Raw genomic sequence first — 18857 nt, forward strand, 5'->3', positions numbered from 1 at the left:
TCTCAACCCTTGACTTGGCTGGGTTACTCTACAGTTCACAGGTGGCTGTGAATGCTTTTTAAAATATAGTCTATATAAACCTTCAGACTCTCTGGCATACAATACACGCTTTCCCCCTTTGTAGAACTCACATAGTGATTTTGTGAAGCACACAGTTACTCCTTGGCGTGCAAAGCAACTTACTGATAATAAATTGTCCACTGATGGGCAGTAAGTGCAATTTGCTATTGTGATGTTTAAGGAGTCAAGTTTCACAGTACCTCTGCCAAGCGACTGTAGAACGTCGGAGTTGGCCAGATGAATGGTGCCAATTTCCTCTTCGAAAGAAATAAACAGACTTCGGTCGTTACAAAGATGAATTGACGCCCCGGAATCTACTACAAACGATTTCCACGTGTCATCTTTAATTACTTTACGACCTAATTCACGAGCATGGAACGCTCGCGGCTCACGTCCATCTTTACGATGTGCTGCCGACTGCTGGGTTGCTGTCTGTGATTTACGAACTGGAACGGACCCTGAAGCATTTTGCTTTTTAAATTTGCAGTCCCTCGCAAGGTGCCCCTGCTTTTTACAAAACCAGCAATGCTTGGAAGTTTTGAAAGCAGATGAATCACCACAGACTTGCATACGGCGTTCCTCATTATTTTTAGAAATAGGAGTGCTAATCCCACAAGCCTCCCTTCTGTCCAGCTCGCCCATCAATCTTGCTGTTACCCCTTCCACAGTTAATTGTGCTGGGGGTACAGCAGATATCTGGCTAGCTATGGCAGACGCTGACTCCTTTCTAACGTGCACTGCCGCAAGACTGTCCCACATTTCTTTGGCAGTTTTCTTATTTCTTATATACACAACTTGCTGATCACTAACAGGCAAGTTAATTAATGCCCTTGCTTTAGCATCACCTTTCGACCAGGCATCGGTCACAGGAGCAGGAGGGTCCTCGGTCACGTACTTCCACACATCACGGTAAGTTAGAAGTGCTTCCATGCGAAAGGACCATAGACTGTAGTTCTCGGCCGTTAGTTGCGGGAATGTTAAAGCCTTCTCAGCCTCAGCAACACGGTCTGCCATGCTGGAACTTTTCAACCACCAGCCCACAAAACCGTTGCAGCAAAAAGAAGGAAAAAACCTTTCTAAACCTTTCTCCAAAAACTAACATGTGCAGTTCCACACTCAACCACTGGGCCCATAACCAAGATGTTAGGGTTAAAAGCAAAATCAGCAGAAACTGGTTGAGAAACTTACACATAGAGACCAAGACTTAAACAAATGCTTGGTTTAATGGAGAAAGTAAAATAACAAAAATTAAATTAGGCTTGCACAAAATACCCACACAACCAAACCACCCACCAAGAGCACACTGGGAAAACGCCCAGCACAGAGGCAACACACAACACCCCTGATATACCCTGCATCATCAGCTTCACAGCAACACCTGTAGAGCTGCTCCACAGCTGCAGAGCCCCAGTCATTAAATCTTTCCTGACTCTTAAAGGTACAGTGAAACAATAATGACACTTTTACACAATCATTCAACACACCCATCTGGCTGGGCTTCCCCGGCCACTCTGGGCGGCTTCCAACAAATAACAAAATACATTAAAATATCACAGATTAAAAACTTCCCTAAACAGGGCTGCTTTTAGGTGTTTTCTAAATGTCAGGTAGTTGTTTATCTCCTTGACCTCCGATGGGAGGGCGTTCCACAGGGCGGGCGCCACTACCAAGAAAGCCTTCTGCCTGGTTCCCTGTAGCTTTGCTTCTCGCAGTGAGGGAACCGCCTGAAGGCCTTCGACGCTGGATCTGTGTCCGGGCTGAACAATGGGGGTGGAGACGCTCCTTCAGGTATACAGGACCGAGGCCGTTTAGGGCTTTAAAGGTCAGCACCAACACTTTATCTGTGTTTATGTGCTTCTTTCCCTGTCTCTATCTTTTTGGGGGAAAGGGAAGTAGAATGTGTGTGTACGGAGTTCCCCCAGTGCTTTCTCTAAGCTGCTACAGCATATTCCAGTATTGTACCCCAATGGAAAAGTTCAATAAACTTTTAATAATGACAAGAAGATGATTTAGGATTGGTTGACAAGTGTGGGGTCCTGTTTGTTTGCAATACAGATACCTACGTACACCACTGGGTATAGATTTGTTGTGCAGACTTAGCAATAGCACCTGCAGTTGACGTAAAGTGTGTGCGTCATCTGGGAGATCCCAGCCAACCACTGGGAAATGAGAATCAATCCTAAGTAAGTCACCCCCTTATGCCATAAGCCAAGGTCATCCTCTTCTTTGCAGTGTCCTATGACATTTTTCTGTTCCCTTTTTATTAGAAAAGCCACTTCTGTTGGGCAATCATTTTTAGTCACTCCCTGGAGTGGTTTTGCTGTTCAGGAAGTACAAATAACTGTAATATGTACTTGAGTTGGGGGGGGGGCGACAAAATTTTCCCTTTGAGTTTGTTTTATTTTTATTTTTGTGGCAGATTTGCTGCTGTGTGATGTTTGGGAATGAATTCCTTGGCTTTGACATTGTTTTCTTCATTGTTATTCTTTCTGTACCTATAGAGAAGAAAATAAAAAATTCATTAAAAAGGAAGGAAGGAGAAAGGACTGTGTGTCCATCGTGCCTCTGTTATGTGGCAGAAAATATAGACAAAGGAAGGAGAGACTGAAGTCACAAATTTTTTTGGCTTAAAAAACCCACTTTTTAAAATGTTTTGGTTTACTTCTCAGTACTTGCATGAAGAAAAGGAAGTGTAACAGGTAAGGACAAGAAATGAAGCTGCAATTCAAAGATCTTCTCCCAGAATGACTTACACAACCTTGAATGTTATTTATATACAGAAAGGTATATCTTGGGAACTGCCCTGAGCCCTGTGAGTATAGGGCAGTATATAAATAGGAGGAGGAGGAGGAGGAGGAGGAGGAGGAGGAGGAGGAGGAGGAGGAGGAGGAAGAAGAAGAAGAAGAAGAAGAAGAAGAAGAAGAAGAAGAAGAAGAAGAAGAAGACAACAACAACAACAACAAACAACAGAGCTCTTACATGTTCCCAAAGCTAAGCCCCTAGCCAGTGGATTGGGAAGCTGGGTGATCTATGCATGAGCAATGGTGGGTCCTGACAGAGTGCTGGGACCTGGTAGCTGTCCAACTCTGCTGATACTGCCTCTGAGCAGGAGTGAGCAAGAGGAGGCAGGGAGCAGTAGCAGGACTGTTGCCAACTAGGAGGTAATGCCGTCTTAGCCTTCCCAGCCCTTTTCTGTAGCACCTGGGGAACAGCACTCTGTTGGAATAGTCAGACGGTTTGCCTCGCTAGCTGCACCCAAAACCAGCTGTTGATGGTTTCCAGAAGGGGAAAAACTTATTTATATGGATCTGCAGTTGATGCTGGGCTGCTGCCAGTGGACAGCCCCCAATGTGGGCAGCTTTGAAGGGTGGACACTAAAGGGGATAGTGTCTTTGTGATGATGATGATGATGATGATGATATTTATTTATTTATTTATTTATTTACACCCCCCATCCATCTGGCTGGGTTTCCCCAGCCACTCTGGACGGCTTCTAACCGAATATTAAAAACAGTACAGCATCAAATATTAAAAACTTCCCTAAACAGGGAGTTCAGTTGTCTTCTAAAAGTAAAATAGTTGCTTATTGCCTTGACATCTGCTGGGAGGTCGTTCCACAGGGCAGGTGCCACTACCGAGAAGGCCCTCTGTCTGGTTCCCTGTGACCTGACTTCTCGCAATGAGGGAACCGCCAGAAGGCCCTCGGTGCTGGATCTCAGTGTCCAGGCTGAATGATGGGGGTGGAGACACTCCTTCAGGTATACAGGACCGAGGCCGTATAGGGCTTTAAAGGTCAGGACTAACACTTTGAATTGTGCTCGGAAATGTACTGGGAGCCAGTGTAGATCTCTCGGGAACAGTGTTATGTGGTCCCAGTGGCCACTCCCAGTCACTAGTCTAGCTGCCGCATTCTGGATTAATTGTTTCCGGGTCACCTTCAAGGGTAGCCCCACGTAGAGCGCATTGCAGTAGTCTAAGCGGGAGATAACCAGAGCATGCACCACTCTGGCAAGGCAGTCTGCGGGCAGGGAGGGTCTCAGCCTGCGTACCAGATGGAGCTGGTAGACAGCCGCCCTGGACACAGAGTTGACCTGCGCCTCCATGGACAGCTGTGAGTCCAAAATGACTCCCAGGCTGCGCACCTGGTCCTTCAGGGGCACAGTTACCCCATTCAGGACCAGGGAGTCCCCCACACCCGTCCGCCCCCGGTCCCCCCAAAACAGTACTTCTGTCTTGTCAGGATTCAACCTCAATCTGTTAGCCGCCATCCATCCTCCAATTATTCTTTGGGGTGGGTGGTGATGATGAACATTCCCTGTGGGTGATTGATTGTGGATGGATTTGCTTCTGAGAGAGAGATTGTAGCAACCAAGGGAGGGGACATTTGATAATATAAAACAAAACAACAACAACAACAACAACAACAACTTATTATTATTATTATTTATACCCTGTCCATCTGGCTGGGTTTCCCTAGCCACTCTGGGCGGCTCCCAACAGAATATTAAAAGCACAATAAAACATCAAATCTGGCTTCCAAGAGAGCTGTGTCTGTCGTGTAAGCATGAACACAGGTCACAAATGTATATCCAGTGTGATTGGTGGATATTTGGTGACTGCTGTTTTATATTATTTTGATTGATTGAATTTATTGTATTGAGTTTATTATACATTTCTTTGGTGTTAATATGCAGTTCATTGCTTTGGGGGCATTTTAGTATATAAATAAAGCACAGCATAACATCCAAAGTCTGGAGGGCAGCAGGCACAAAATCTGCTTTGTTGACCAGATAAGGAAAAAAGGACAACCAGACTTAAACAGTTTGCTTTACTGCATCAGAAGTCGCATTCTGGCATTTGGGCACAGACGCTTTTGGACACAATCAACTGGGCTGCCTGGGCTAAACCACATTTTTTTGATGTGCATCCCTTGAGTTTATTGGGTTGGATTGAAGGCAGGTTGGTTGTTAATTTAACCTATTTGGTGAGTCAAGTTTGCATTCCAAAAGCTAAAAGCTACAAGTCATAGAAGGCTGACTTTTACGTTGCCCTGGAATCAGGCTGAGTGTAGAATCTGATCATATACAGCACCCTTCTGTGCAATCACCCTCTTATACTTCTTAGTCAGAAGTCTTAAGATACTCAAGCCCTGTCCTTATTACATGTATCCCTTATTCTTCTTCTGAGGAGTTCAGGGCAGCTTACATCTGGCTCCCAGGAGGTCACCTATTACCCAGGCAACTCAAAAGGCCAGAACTGCTCAGCTTCAGCAGTGGATCTGAATCACATGCCTCAGACTACTCTTGACTCTGCCTGGAAACAAAGAGTTCTGACTCAGGAGGGTAGCAGCAGGCCTGGGTAGAAGATGCTGCATATGATCATAGGGATAAAACTAGTGTTGAGGAAGAATCAAGGAATCCTCCCATGCTGTGAGGGTTTCAAGGCTTCTCTGGCTTTACCTGACCCCCCCCCCCCAAAAAAGCAATAAGGGGAAATGGCTCTAAGAGAAAAAGAGCAGCGATTCATTCACCCTGCCCTGTTCAGGGCTTGCAACTACAACTTATTGAACCTCTCCCCAAAACGCTCATTCTTCCCCAGCCAGTTTAATAAACTACATTTATATCCTATGCCAGAATCGCCTGCTGTAAGAAAACACACTGCAGGATCTGTCGAAAAGCCCATCTATTCCAGCATTTTGTTCTCACAGTGGCCAGTCAGAAGCTTACAAAAAGCCCACTATCAGGGCACAAGCATAAGATCACTCCTAATGCAAGGACAGAGGATCTGTCTAACTCTAGTTGTTGTTGGGCTCCAACTCCCACCGTTCCTGAACATTGGCTGTGCTGGCAGAAGCTGATGGGAGTTGGGAGACCAACAATACCTAGTTGGTCACATATTCCCAATCCCTGTAGAAGCAGGAAGCCAGAAGATATCTCAGGCGTCCCTGGATCCTTGCTGTTCCTTAGTGCCAACTCCCATGGAATTGATACTGGCTCTTGGCCACCAAAGGAATGTCTCATGGAGAACAGAAGCCTGTTGGAGGAAGCGGAGGTTCTGGCCAGCTAAGCGGCACACTTGCAGAGGAAGAACTTTGTCACAACTATAGCTTGTTTCCAGGCAGAGGGAGCCTATTTATTTGGAGACTGCTCCTGATGGTTGGTGGTTGATAGCTCTGTGGGGGGAAAGGACCGTCCAACTGAAATAACAAGGACATAGGCACTTCATGTTCATGTTTTACAGTTGCTCTGTGTCGCACAGGTTCAAAGTGGTCTGTGTTGATAGGAATTTGAAGATTGCTGCCCAGTTCCCTCCAAGCTCACCCCTCCTTTTTTGCACCTAGCTAACTTCACTAATAATGTGAAGTTGTAAGTTAACAGACACAGCTACGCTACTTTGAACTTCTGCCTTTGTGCGACAGTCTTAGTGTTCTGGTGCACCAGCTCAAGATCACAAGTCACAATAAAAAGATAAGACTATGCCCTTGTAGATCAGGCCAATGAACCATCTAGTCCAGCATCCTGTTTTAACAGTGGCCAACCAGTTGCCCCTGGGAAGCCCATAAGCAGGGCCTGATTGCAATAGCATACTCTACCCTCCTACACTTCCCAACAACTAGCATTCAGAAACATATTGCCTCCAACAGTGGAGGTGGAACATAGCTATCATAATTAGTAGTTATTCATAGCCTCCATGAATTTGTCCAATCCTCTTTTAAAGCCATCCAAGTTGGTGGCCATCACTGCCTCCCGTGGGAGCAAATTTCATAGTTTAATGATGTGCTGCATGAAGAAGCACCTTCTTTTATTTGTCTTGAATCTTCCAACGTTCAGCTCCTTTGGATGTCCACAAGTTCTAGTGTTATGAGAGAGTGAGATGCTACATTACTAGCAAAATGCTTCATTACTAGCCAGAGAGCTGTTGTGCATGACACTATCCATGTCTGTAAATGAGACCCTCCTGGTGGCATGGTGCTGGGGACCAGGAAACAGCTTTTTCCATGGCAGCTCCTCTCTTGTCAAACCCCACCTCCTGAAAGAGGTGTGTCTGGCCCCATCTCCCTTTAGTTTTTGGCAGTCACCTTTTCTGGCAGGCCTTTGAAGGAAGAGAGAGACCTGATTGCTGCTGCTATTAGTAATTTCCATTCAGTGATTTGTTGTGTTGTGTGTTTTAAAGGGTAGGGTTACTTTTATGGGTTGTATGTGTTTTGTCTTCATATTTCTGTGTAAGCCATCCCCTCTAATTTGAACTAATTTAGATTTGAATATGTAAATAGATTAAGCATTAGACATGCTTAAAAAACCTTGATTTCATATGGGCTTGGGCTTGTCAAAGCAACGACTCCCTGTTGGTTTATACTAAACAGACTTTACGAGCCTTTCATTGGATGAGACTTTAACTTCTGTCATGGGATTATTGCCACCATGGTTGTTTAGTCCATAACTACCAATTTGTGATGCTCTGAGAACTCTCCTGCCTCTCTATCTATCTATCTATCTATCATCTCTATCTCTCTCTAGTTAACTTCCTCATTGAGGTGTTAGCAAACCTGAACTCTGCTTAGAATATTTATGGGTGCATCAGAGACCCTGCAGGCTTCACCACACCACTTTGCGGGTGGGGAACCTGCAGCCTTCCAGATGCTGTTGTATTCCAGCTCCTATCATCCCCAGCCAGCATGGCCAATGGTTAGAGAAGATGGGCGTTGTAGTCCAACCACCATCTGGCTCCCCACAGGCTCCCCACCACTGCTATAGAAGAATATAGCCAAGAAGCACTTGAAAGTTACAGCATCAAAGCATCTTTTGCAGTCTCATTCAGGCCACAATTCTATAACTACTACTTACCTGGAGCAAGCCCCACTGAATGCAGTAGAACTTCCTTTTGCACAGACAGAATCATAATACATCAGGGTAGGCAGGATCGTCGTGGCCCCTTCCAACTCTATGATTCTGATAGGGAAGAAGTAGCCAGCCAGATGTGTTGCACACTCCCAATGCCAGCCAGCATGGCCAGCGGCGACTGGAGTTGTGGTCCCACAACATCTGGAGGGCCACAGGTTGCCCGTCTCTGCATCAGCTCCCTTATTTGCTGCGTTCAGCTGTCTACTGCACAGAATCAATCCCATCCATCCTGCTTGTCAGGTACCCGGCCCCGCCTGCCACCACCAAGCCCCACGTCTGGCGAAGATCCACCCACCCCCAGCAAAGAAGGACCCAGCCAGGATCGTCGAAACGATGCCTGCACCGCTTCGTTAAGGGGATCACATCTCTGAAAACAGTCAAGCGCCGATTAGAAGCAATTCTCCACCTCTCGCTTCCCTCCTCCCAGCCTGCTACCTCCAGGAGCGGACTTTTCCAAAAACACCGGAGTGCGTGGGGGGGAACCGGAGCCTCAGCCTTTGCCTCCAGCTCTGCTCGGCAGCGCTCGGCTTTTCCAGCAAATCCCCCTTCCTTGCCTTCGAGAGTCTTTAAGGGGTGGCTGCTTGGCGCGCTCTCGGGCGCATAAGCCGGGAGGCCGTCGAGTTGTGATCGCTTCCTTCCCCCCCTTAGGTCGCCGCAATGGTGCGTTCTGGTAGAAGGACTCTTAGCGCTCGGACTCTAAGCTCTGCCAGTTTGCTCGCAGCTCTGTAGAGTTGGCGTTAGGCGCTGGCTCGGGAACCCGGCGGTAGCTCGGGCTGCTGCTTCTGGGCTATTACTCTGTCTGTGCTGGTGGCTCTCTCACTCTTTCCTCCTTCCCTGTCTCTCACTCACTTCTTCTTTGACATTTTTACTTCTGAGTATTTTCTTGCTTGGTGAGTATTTTCCCCGCTTCTTCTTCTCTTCCTCCAACTGCTTTCCCCCTTTTGTTCTTTTCAAATTGACAACATAAGATGAATAATGAATTACTTCTTGGTTGTGGTTTTTTTTCTTTTTTAAAAAAGAGACACTACCTGTTTTGTTCTTGGTTGTTGTTATTCGTTTGTTTTCCTTGCGGTGTGAGGTTTAGCAGCTGTTTTTACCCTTTTTTGGCTCTCTTTCCTATACCCCCACCCCTAAACTATTTTTTTTTCCTTTTGCTTAACCCCCCTTCTGTTTTTTCCTTTACAACAATTAGTTCTGGTTTTTGCAACCTTGTCTTATGCACTCCTCTACTCAAATTAAAACAAAACAAAACACCCATTTCCCTTTTTTCCCCTTCTTCAAATGTTTGCCTAATGTGCGTGGTTTTCTTTCTTTGGTCTTTGAACTTTTAAGTGTTTTCTCCCCCTTTCTTCGTTATTTCAAAAAAGGGTATAGTTCTTGTGTCTGCCGAATGATATACCACTTTCTTGGACTTTTTTTGTTTTGTTTTATAAAGGAATTGGACATGCCTGTCAGAAATGAAATCTTTTTTCCTTTTTCTTTTAAAAATGGTTCCTTCCCAATTGGATTTCAAATATGTTTTGTACTACGTCAATACCCTCCACCTGTTTTAAGTCCCACGGAGCGTCTGGAAGGGGCAAAGAGACCAGAGGTGCTACTGTGCCAACAGATAGCCAGGTGCTTGGAAAGGAAAAAAGTTTTCTGAATCTCTGAGAACCCAAAATATAGGTCAAACCCCTTTCTCTATTGGAGAAGCACCAAAATTCATAATAATGGTAATAATAAAGAACAACAGTCCAAATATATGTTGTCAGCCCCTCCCCAGTGGTGTATTTGATGTCTCTGTGTTGGCTTCTTTATGACATAAATTATATCACCAGTGTTCTGTCTATGGTAACTGACAGGTTTGTTGATGGTTGCATTGCAAATGTTATTTGTAGATCACTGTTGTGCAGGGGGTGGCAGCCACGGGGAATCTCCCTCCTTACTTAATTTTTAAAATGCAATCACTTAAGTTTTCTTCATCGGGGGAGATTTCCAGATTTGTGCTAGAGCATGTCCTGCATGCAGAAGGTCCCAGATTCAGTTGCTGGCATCTCCAGGCAGGAATGGGAGAGACCTCTGCTTGTAGTCTGTGGATCTGCTGCCAGCCCGTGTAAACAATACTGAGCTAGGTGGACAGATAATTTCCTAAGCTTGGTCTTATGCCAGTGTGGCCGGAATAGTCTCTGAATGTCAGATATGTATATATAAGGGATAACAGTCAAGAGCTAACATAGCAGGATAAGTTTAACACATGTTTTATCATAAGAACATCAGAAGCTACCTTATACTAGGTCAGATTACTTGTCCATCTGGCCCAGTATGATCTGTTCTGAGACTGCCCTCTTCCATCACTTGTGACCTGGTCTTTTAAACTGGGAGTACATGCGACTTTCTGCATGCCACACACGTGTTCTTTCACTGAGCTGTTGCCCCTCCACACATCCTGCTATGTTGCTTAGGTTTCTTTCAGCAGGAAACATTTGTGCATGCTTAGTACTATTTTAAAAGTGCATTTCAGTACACAAGTGCACTGCAGTTCCCTTTATCTCCAGTCCTCTTTAGAAACCTTCACTGGGTTACGAGATGGTGCAGCTGAGAGTTAGTGACTTGCCCAATGAACTGAGCTGGGATTTGAACCTTGCCCTCTCACATCTAAATCAAACGTCATAGTTACTGCACTGGCCTATCAATGTGAGAATGTCATATTGCTTCCTAGAAACACGCTTCTTACTGATTTCAGCAGTTCGGGGACATGCATTATATAGGATGGCGAGCAGTCAAATCTGAGCTCTTAAAAAATACAAAACGACTCCACGCTGTTTTCCCCCAAAGCAAAATGCCTCCATTCAGTGCTTAGAAACTTTGGCTCCACTGGAAGGTTTGCTGTTGTGAGTAATCTGACATATCTAGAACATTTATTACACCCTTTCATAAAGGAGCTCAAAAGAATTACTTTAGTCTTGCAACAACTTTGGGAGGTAGTAAATTTGCCGGGAGCCTTGCACTAAACTTTGCAGGATGTTTGGATCTAGATTTCGCAGTCAAACCCAACACCCTAGTGGTAACACACTTGATCTTCACTTCAGAATGGAGTACTGTTTAGACATGTAAAGATTTCATGAGCTCTGTTTAATACGTCTCTCAACCAGCTGAGCTAGTGCAACACTGTTGCCCCTTAGAGATGTGAACAATTCAAGGTTGCTATTGATAAACCTTATTTATTTATTTACTTATTAAAAACTTTACACAAAATGCCTCAAGGTGACTTAGAAACACACACACAAAAGAAACACGTAGAATTTAAATGCACAATACTACAAGTGATCATACAAATACTTCTCGGTACATTAATCAACACCTCTGCTCTTCCTAGCAACATGATCACCTTTTAATTGACCTTAAATGTTGTCCCATCTTGGCAAAGGCTCCTGTTTCTGCAAGTACTTTTCCTGAAAGGGTTAAGATGAAGCATCCTTTGATGTGCATTTGAAAAATGTCTAGTTATCAAACATTCTGTTTCCTAAAGCGGATTTCCTTTTAATATATGTGCCATTTGAAGTCCCGTGAATATGCTGAGAACATCCGGGAGGAGTATTGCAGGGGTTGGGGGCTGGAGATGAGAAGCAAATTCAGGGTATCGTTGGCATGATCTCTTGAACCAAATAAGCTGTGAAAGGCAGGTGGTGAGCTTATGCATCCATTTCTAAATATGTCAGATTCATCAAGTGTGGCATTGCAATTAGTGTAGAATAAACAGCTCCAGGGCCAGGCTTACATGCTTAAAAACCAATTCATTGGAGCTAAATCCCCAAACTTCAGCTTAACTGGTTTGCAGGTTGGGCTGCGTAAGAGGATGTTTTGGAATGGTGGCTTTCTGTTTTATAAAAGTATTGATTTCACTGTTGTGTTGCATTTAAGATAAGTTGTGCCTGCTTTTTTTGTGGGGACAGTTTCTAAAAACCGGGGTTGGGGTTCCCTCCCCCTTTAAAAGAGCATCATGTACAGGACTTTTTTAATAAGGCAATGAAATGCAACACCCATCGGACTCAATCCAATCAAAAGTTTAGCAGTTTTGAGATTTGCTCATTCCAGTGGGGGGAGAGGTAAATACATACAGCAATCAGTAGGATTTCAATCTTCATAACTGGCTGGAACATGCCCATTGCGGCTGTAGAGAAGCAGGATACACAGAACTAAAATCTTACATGGCAGGGCTTTCATGCTACTGCTTCATTTTTATTTTTTTAAAAAAGAACTGTGAAGAAAATAACTTCCCTGGCAAAGGAGTTCAGGCTGTGTGAGAAAAATCTAGACAACATCACAGTAATGGAGCAAGAGTAGAGCTCTTTAGAGTCTCTTAAAAGCTACCCGCTCTCAATAGTGGCTTGTCAGTGGTATTATTCATATTTATAGATGTTTTTGTTGAAGAGAAAAATCGGGCTTAGTTAGAATGTAAGGCATTGAGGCACATACCTTAGACTAATATTCCTCTGCTGCCCAGCTGAACACCATTGGAGGATATATGTGGGCTCTGACTGTCAAGATAAAAGTTGCAGATGGATTTCAAGGGAATGGCAAAACAAGGAAGGGGGAGCCTTATGAGGACTGTTGCCTTAGAAATGGCAGATAACAAGGCAGGGGGTTGGGGAGGAGTGTTTTATGTTGCATTGTTCTCATGGTCGGGAAGACTTGCCACCAATAGCAAATGCGTCAGAGAGGGGGATGTGCAGGGATGAAAGGGGGGGGGAATGGTAAGGTGGAGAGGGAAACACTTGGGTTGGAAGGTGAGGGTTAGGGAGAGAAACTAGAGAATGAGAGCTTAGTCACACATTATACTGAGCACGGATACAAACTGTCTCTACATGTGCACAGGCGTTTCTGTGTACACATTTATACAGCTCAACTGTTAAGCACACAAGTACAGAAGTCACACTTGTTGAATGTAATGTGTGGGCATCCCTAGACACAAAAGAGGATGAGGACGTACTCCCATAGTGGAGTGTGAGTGGGTGTATTCCATAGCTGCCAAGTCTCCCGTTTTTCGCGGGAATCCCCCGTATTTTGTTACCATTTCCCGCTGTTATCCTGAATTTATTATATCCTGTAAATATCCCGTAAAGCTCCTGCCGGCGGCCATGTCCCGGCTCCCGGCTGTCTGCACATGTCTGGACATGCGCAGAAGCGATTTCTGGTGCCCAGACATGCAGACACAGGCAGCCCGGCACCGGTAGTTGCTTCTACACATGTCTGGACATGTGTAGAAGCGACTTCCAGTGCCGCTCTGCCCATGTCTAGACACCGGAAATTGGGTGGCGCCGGAAGTTGCTTCTATGCATGTCTGGACATGCGTAGATGCGACTTCTGGTGCCACGTCGCTGCTGATCCCGGATTTTTCAATCTGGGAGTTGGAGGGTATGGTTTATTCATCAGCCAAAAACTTAGCTACAGGCCTTCTGCGTTGCAGAACATGAAGGGAAGATCAGCGTTGTTGATGGAGATACTTTATTTAAAAGAAAAACTGGACAGTTTTAGCTCTTCAGAGAAAGGAGACACAAGCATTGCCAGCAAGGGTGCTTTTAACTGGCCAGTTCACAAGCGATTCAATAATGGAACCAGAACAGTTTGATCTGTATCCCATGATGATGATTGTGTTTGGAAATTCCAGACCAGCAACTAAATTGAGACTGTAAGAGGAAACGGCTTCTGGGTGTAAAATCACAGTAGCTTCCCGGATAGGCAGAATTTCATTCAACTACAACACACAAAAAGAGGGTGGGATGGAGAGAGTGGCTTATCTGAGATTAAACCTAAATAACTTATCCCTTAGCCATAGTTAATGGTGATTTTTAAATCCTGGTCAAGATGGTATGGAACCATCTTGATTAGCATCAATCATGGTTAAGAGACATGTCAACATAATCATTAATTTTGCATATATGGGGAGATAGGGAGGAGCAAAGTTTGTACTGTAATTCTATGCATTTTCTTGTTTGCTATACCTTGGTAGAAACTTATTTCATTGGTTCCGTCCCCGTCCTTAGTTAAATGGTAAAAGCAAGATCTATAGGGGTCTTTCGGCAAACACTGTTGGTCACTAAAGTCAAAGGTCTCCATTTTTTAATGCTCAAGAAATAACCTGACCAGTGCAGGAGCTTATTCCACAACTTGGAAAGAAACTTGAGAGAAACGTTTTATTTCAGGCTTAAATCCAGGTTGCCTGTCCACAGGATGCAGTTTTGTTGGGCATGCATTAGAACAGGCATCCCCAAACTGCGGCCCTCCAGATGTTTTGGCCTACAACTCCCATGATCCCTAGCTAACAGGACCAGTGGTCAGGGATGATGGGAATTGTAGTCCAAAACATCTGGAGGGCCGAAGTTTGGGGATGCCTGCATTAGAAAATAGTGTGTGGGTAGGAGAATATAGTTATGGAAAGAGTGCAATATAAGCAAGCACAGGAGGGGAGGGGAGAGCAGAGTCTGAAATAATGAGCTGAATAGATGTAACATTCACATATATTGCCACAGCAAATGCTTTCTAAATTCATAAAAATTCGCTAGGCAAAAGTGTCTTGGGTTAATAACGAGCGATTTTCTTCCAACCCATAAAGCTGTAATGAGGTAGTTAAAATGTAATCCTAAACCTACACTTTTCATACCTATATTTATAGGAGTAGGTTAATCTGTAGAATTCATGCTGATCTGGATAATCTGAATCTAGCTAAATTGTAGAGAGAAGCTTTTAGAGGGATGCTGAAAGGCAACAGGCACAGGCTTTTTTCCCCAGACCTGAGATGTGTCACTTTTTTATTTTTGCAAAGATGCCTAAGGCTATTGCATTTTAAGAAGACAAAGCTTTTGTTTTCAAGGTGGCCTAGAAAAGTGCCAGGGATGAATGCAAAGCAAAGGTTTTCAGAAGTTGTCATCTATGATTAAGTTGATCTCTCTGTTGCATAAGAATACACTGCTGTTGGGTGGGATAGTTTGCTGTAGCTGTTTTCTTCCTTCCATGCATTTAATGCTCTTATGCTTTCAGGTGAATTGTGATATCCAAGGTTTCAAGTCTGAACTATATATTTTAATTAGAAGGTCAGGTTTGTACTTGGTGAAGGCAACGTTCACCAGCCTCTGACTCTCTAGATATTTTGGACTAAAATTGACAGCAAAACCATGGAGGCTGATGGGAGCTGGAGTCTAGAATATCTGCACCAGGCTGCAGAAGGCTATCTTACAGAAACTTCATTCTGGCTGCTATACAAAAGACTAGATTACAGATGATTGTGGTGAAAGAGATAATGAGTAACTTCTAAGTATTCAGGAGCCTTAATAAATTAAGGAATGTGGATTTACTTTTACACTTGACTGCTTCATGAGCAGGCAGAGGTGATACACACTACTTCACATAAGCCAAAACATAAATGGGTTTGTAGAAGTCTCTCTCTTTTTTAACCATTTATGCAATCTTAAAACTGCTTCTTGCTGTGGTCCATTTGTCGTCTACTAAATGATTTGAGTGCCACAGGCTGTCTTGAAATCACTGTCTTACAGCCATAGTAGCATGTAGTGTCATTCATTTTAAAACTGAATCGAAGGAGAGCTGATTCATACCTGCAGAGGCACCATATGATAGCTCATCATCATGTGGCTTCTTATCTTCCAAGGACTCTCACTTCAGTGCATCTATCGCCTCCCTCCATACAGTGTTTGAGATTCAACAACGTGCAGTCTCTACTCTGTGATGTTTCTGCTGGGATGGCTGTCTCGTACAAGCAACCTGTCACTTGATGTTGTAGCTGTCAAGTCATGAGCATGTAAGAAACCACACTTAAAGGTATGGCTTACTAGATTTAAATCCAGTATCTCTGCCTTCTAGAGGAAGGAACTGCCTTTTCCCTTCTAGAGGAATCATAGTCGATAAGGCTTTTCAGAAGCACTAAAACTCCTGCTTAGATTGACATTAAGCAGCTATGGTTTTGCAGATGCTTACATTTTTGCAGGGCATGTGCATGTTGTATTTTTAGCTGTTGACCTCGCCTAGCCCTTGGAAACCCTTGAGAAGAGAGAGGCATTGAACTAAATAAAAAGCAGGCCTTCTTGCCCTTTGGGATGCCACAGGGCCACAAGTGAAGGCATAATGCCAGCTATGTCAGGTGTAGGGCAGGCCAAAAATGTCATCGTGGCTCAAATGGGCAGGTATTGGGGGCCTGATTAGGCCCGTGGTCTGGAGGTTCCACACCTCTAACCCAAGGTATATCATATGGGGCTAAGAAGTTTCTTTTTGTGGCAGCAGTGGAAGATTTAGCCCATTGCTTTTGCTTATTCACACACAGGTTCACACGCACGTTAGTGCAATAACACATGCACGCACGCACGCACACACACGCACACACACACACACACACACATTGGAGAAGATCTTTTTAAAAAAAGTCGGTTTCCATAGGTTAAAATGCCAGGATAAATGAAGAAGAATGTGCCTGATGCCTAAGACTAATCCTATCCCTACCTGGGAATAATTCCCATTGCAATCAGCGGGGCAGACCTTGTGTAGAACTGTTCTGTGTGTGCCATGGCATGCACAAACCAAGCTGTAAATAATTGACTTTGAAAACATTCTACCAAGTTTGATAACACAATAGGTTGTTAAGTCTCCCCCGGTCTCATGAGACAGAATGCTTTACATTGGGGATAGGAAACCAGTGACACTTCGGATGCCTCCCAGTGCTCAGGGGTGAGGAGAGTCCAGAAATAGTTGGAGGAGTGCAGGTTCCCCAGGGTTCATCTATACCAGAAGCACTTGTGCTAGATGCCTGTTCAACCCTTTATTGGAAATATGTTGACTCTGCTCTTTGTTTTTAGTAATGACAATTAAAAAGTGCTTAAAATGGAATCTGCATCATACAATGAGCAGCTCATCCTTTGCAATATTGCTCTAGTAGGATTGCTGTCGCTGTTGTTTTGCCTTTGGGAAGGGGGACAAGGAGCAGCTTGTGGTACATCTTTTGAGCATGAAGTTGAATGGGCAGGTAGTCCCCTCAAGATGTTTCAAGTGTCCACCTGGAGTGCTTTGTCACAGATAAGTTTTTTTTGGGGGGCACAAGGTTTATTGCCCATCTCTGCTAGGTGAAGGCATGGCTCCCTGCTGAAAGTGGGTTTTTCAGGCCCTGCTGATCATCAGCTCCTGGAAAGCCCTGTGTCTTTACCCTCAAACAGTTTGCTTTCACCTGATGTCATGATTGACAGGCAGCCCCACCAATGCATGAAAATTGCCTGCGGGGGTTCAGGGAGGTCAGAATCTGGCCTTCCAGTTCCCCACCTCTGTCTTACAGGTTTATACTGAATCCTTCTGCTCCTAGTCTCATTCTTGAGCCACGGTGTCCAAACTAACAAGGGCTCCGAATGAGGCCTTGTGTTGTGTGGGTTATTCCATCCTCCTCCTCTCTGCTAGTTGAGTTTGGATAATTATGATTTTTCTTCGGAACAGGATGTTAGTGAATGATTGTCAGAATCCTTCTGAGACATAAATTGCTATGGTTCTGTGATGTTTTGTTCACTGACATGTGACAGCAGTGATGTCTTCAGTTGTATTCAGACAGTACTTTATTCTATTTCCCCAGCTTTTCCTTATCTGACAATTATCATGCTTTATGTGATCTTTTACATTACGTAAAAAACCTGGCGTTATGGAAACGTAGCAGAATCTTTTATTATTTATTTATTATTTATGCACCACCCTTTTGAGGATCTCAGTGTGGTTTACAGTATAAAAGCACAAAAATACATGATGCAATAATAAACAAAACAATAGCTCACTGTCATGTTAATTGCTTTGAGGGAAAAATCTGGAAAACCTGGAAAACTGCAGTTGTGCACTATAATTTCCCCACAATTTTCATGGATCATATCACCACTTGATCATTTCACAAAAACTGGGGTGGTAATATAAACATGCAGTTCTTTCCCGCCATTTTCATGGATGAGTCATTGGGGGAAAGAAGCACACATGTGCATAAATGGTGACACCGTGCCATGGCCAATGATGTTGTTCTATCATGCCATGGCCACTGGTGTAAATGAAATTAAGCATGACATAGAACAGGCATCCCCAAACTTCGGCCCTCCAGATGTTTTGTACTACAATTCCCATCATCCCTGACCACTGGTCCTGTTAGCTAGGGATCATGGGAGTTGTAGGCCAAAACATCTGGAGGGCCACAGTTTGGGGATGCCTGACATAGAATCATGGTGGTAAACGGATCAAAAAGCCGCTGTTCCGTAACTCAACAAGTAAGGCAGTGTAAAAGGAATGTTAGAAACTGGGACAGAAGCACTAGCATTATAGCCAGGAAATCTTAACACAATAATCCCCATGTCTGACTGCACCCTTGCTGTGGCCTAAATTTTTAACACAGTCATTATACGGGGTCTGCTTTTATTACTTTTGAGAGGCCTGATAACAAGGTTGTTTGAACACAAGGAAAGTCATGATGATCACATCAGGGGTCTTGGACTTCAGGGCTAAATCTTACTTTGCTTTATTTGCTTTTATAGTATATGCTACCATCTCACAAATATATCAGGGCAGTGTACAGCAAGAAAACCATTAAAACCAGTTCAGAACAAAGCTGGGGTATAGTTTAGGGGGGTTTTCATTGGGGGGTGTTGTTGCTGTTGCTGTTATTTTTATATATCTGTATCTAGATCTGCCTATAGATATAAATAGGATCTTAGGATTTATGTGTAAATTGTTCTATTGGGATGTGTACTTTTTGATGTTTTGTTTGGTTCTTATGACTACTTTTGCTATGTTTGCAGTTGTGTGATTTTTTTTTCATATGTTTGCATGGTTTGACTTTGGAAAGGCGGCATAAAAATAAAATGACTGGTTGATTTAAATCACTGGCCACACAAG

General features: G+C 44.0%; 1 protein-coding gene across 2 annotated transcripts in view; it reads left to right on the forward strand.

Annotated features, from left to right (window-relative positions):
* The first annotated feature begins 8434 nt into the window (after positions 1-8434).
* RALY (RALY heterogeneous nuclear ribonucleoprotein) overlaps positions 8435-18857 on the forward strand; it is a 202501-nt gene continuing 192078 nt past the window's right edge. Inside the window, exons 1-2 of one of the 2 annotated variants that reach the window (XM_088673483.1) lie at positions 8675-8851; positions 15607-15776. The gene's annotated coding sequence lies outside the window, so the exon portion shown is untranslated. Of the gene's footprint in view, positions 8852-15606; positions 15777-18857 lie in introns of both variants that reach the window. The other variant, XM_035123488.3, reaches the window with a different exon arrangement.

The sequence above is a fragment of the Zootoca vivipara genome, chromosome 7 (assembly GCF_965207765.1).
Source record: "Zootoca vivipara chromosome 7, rZooViv2.hap1.1, whole genome shotgun sequence".
NCBI lineage: Eukaryota > Metazoa > Chordata > Lepidosauria > Squamata > Lacertidae > Zootoca > Zootoca vivipara.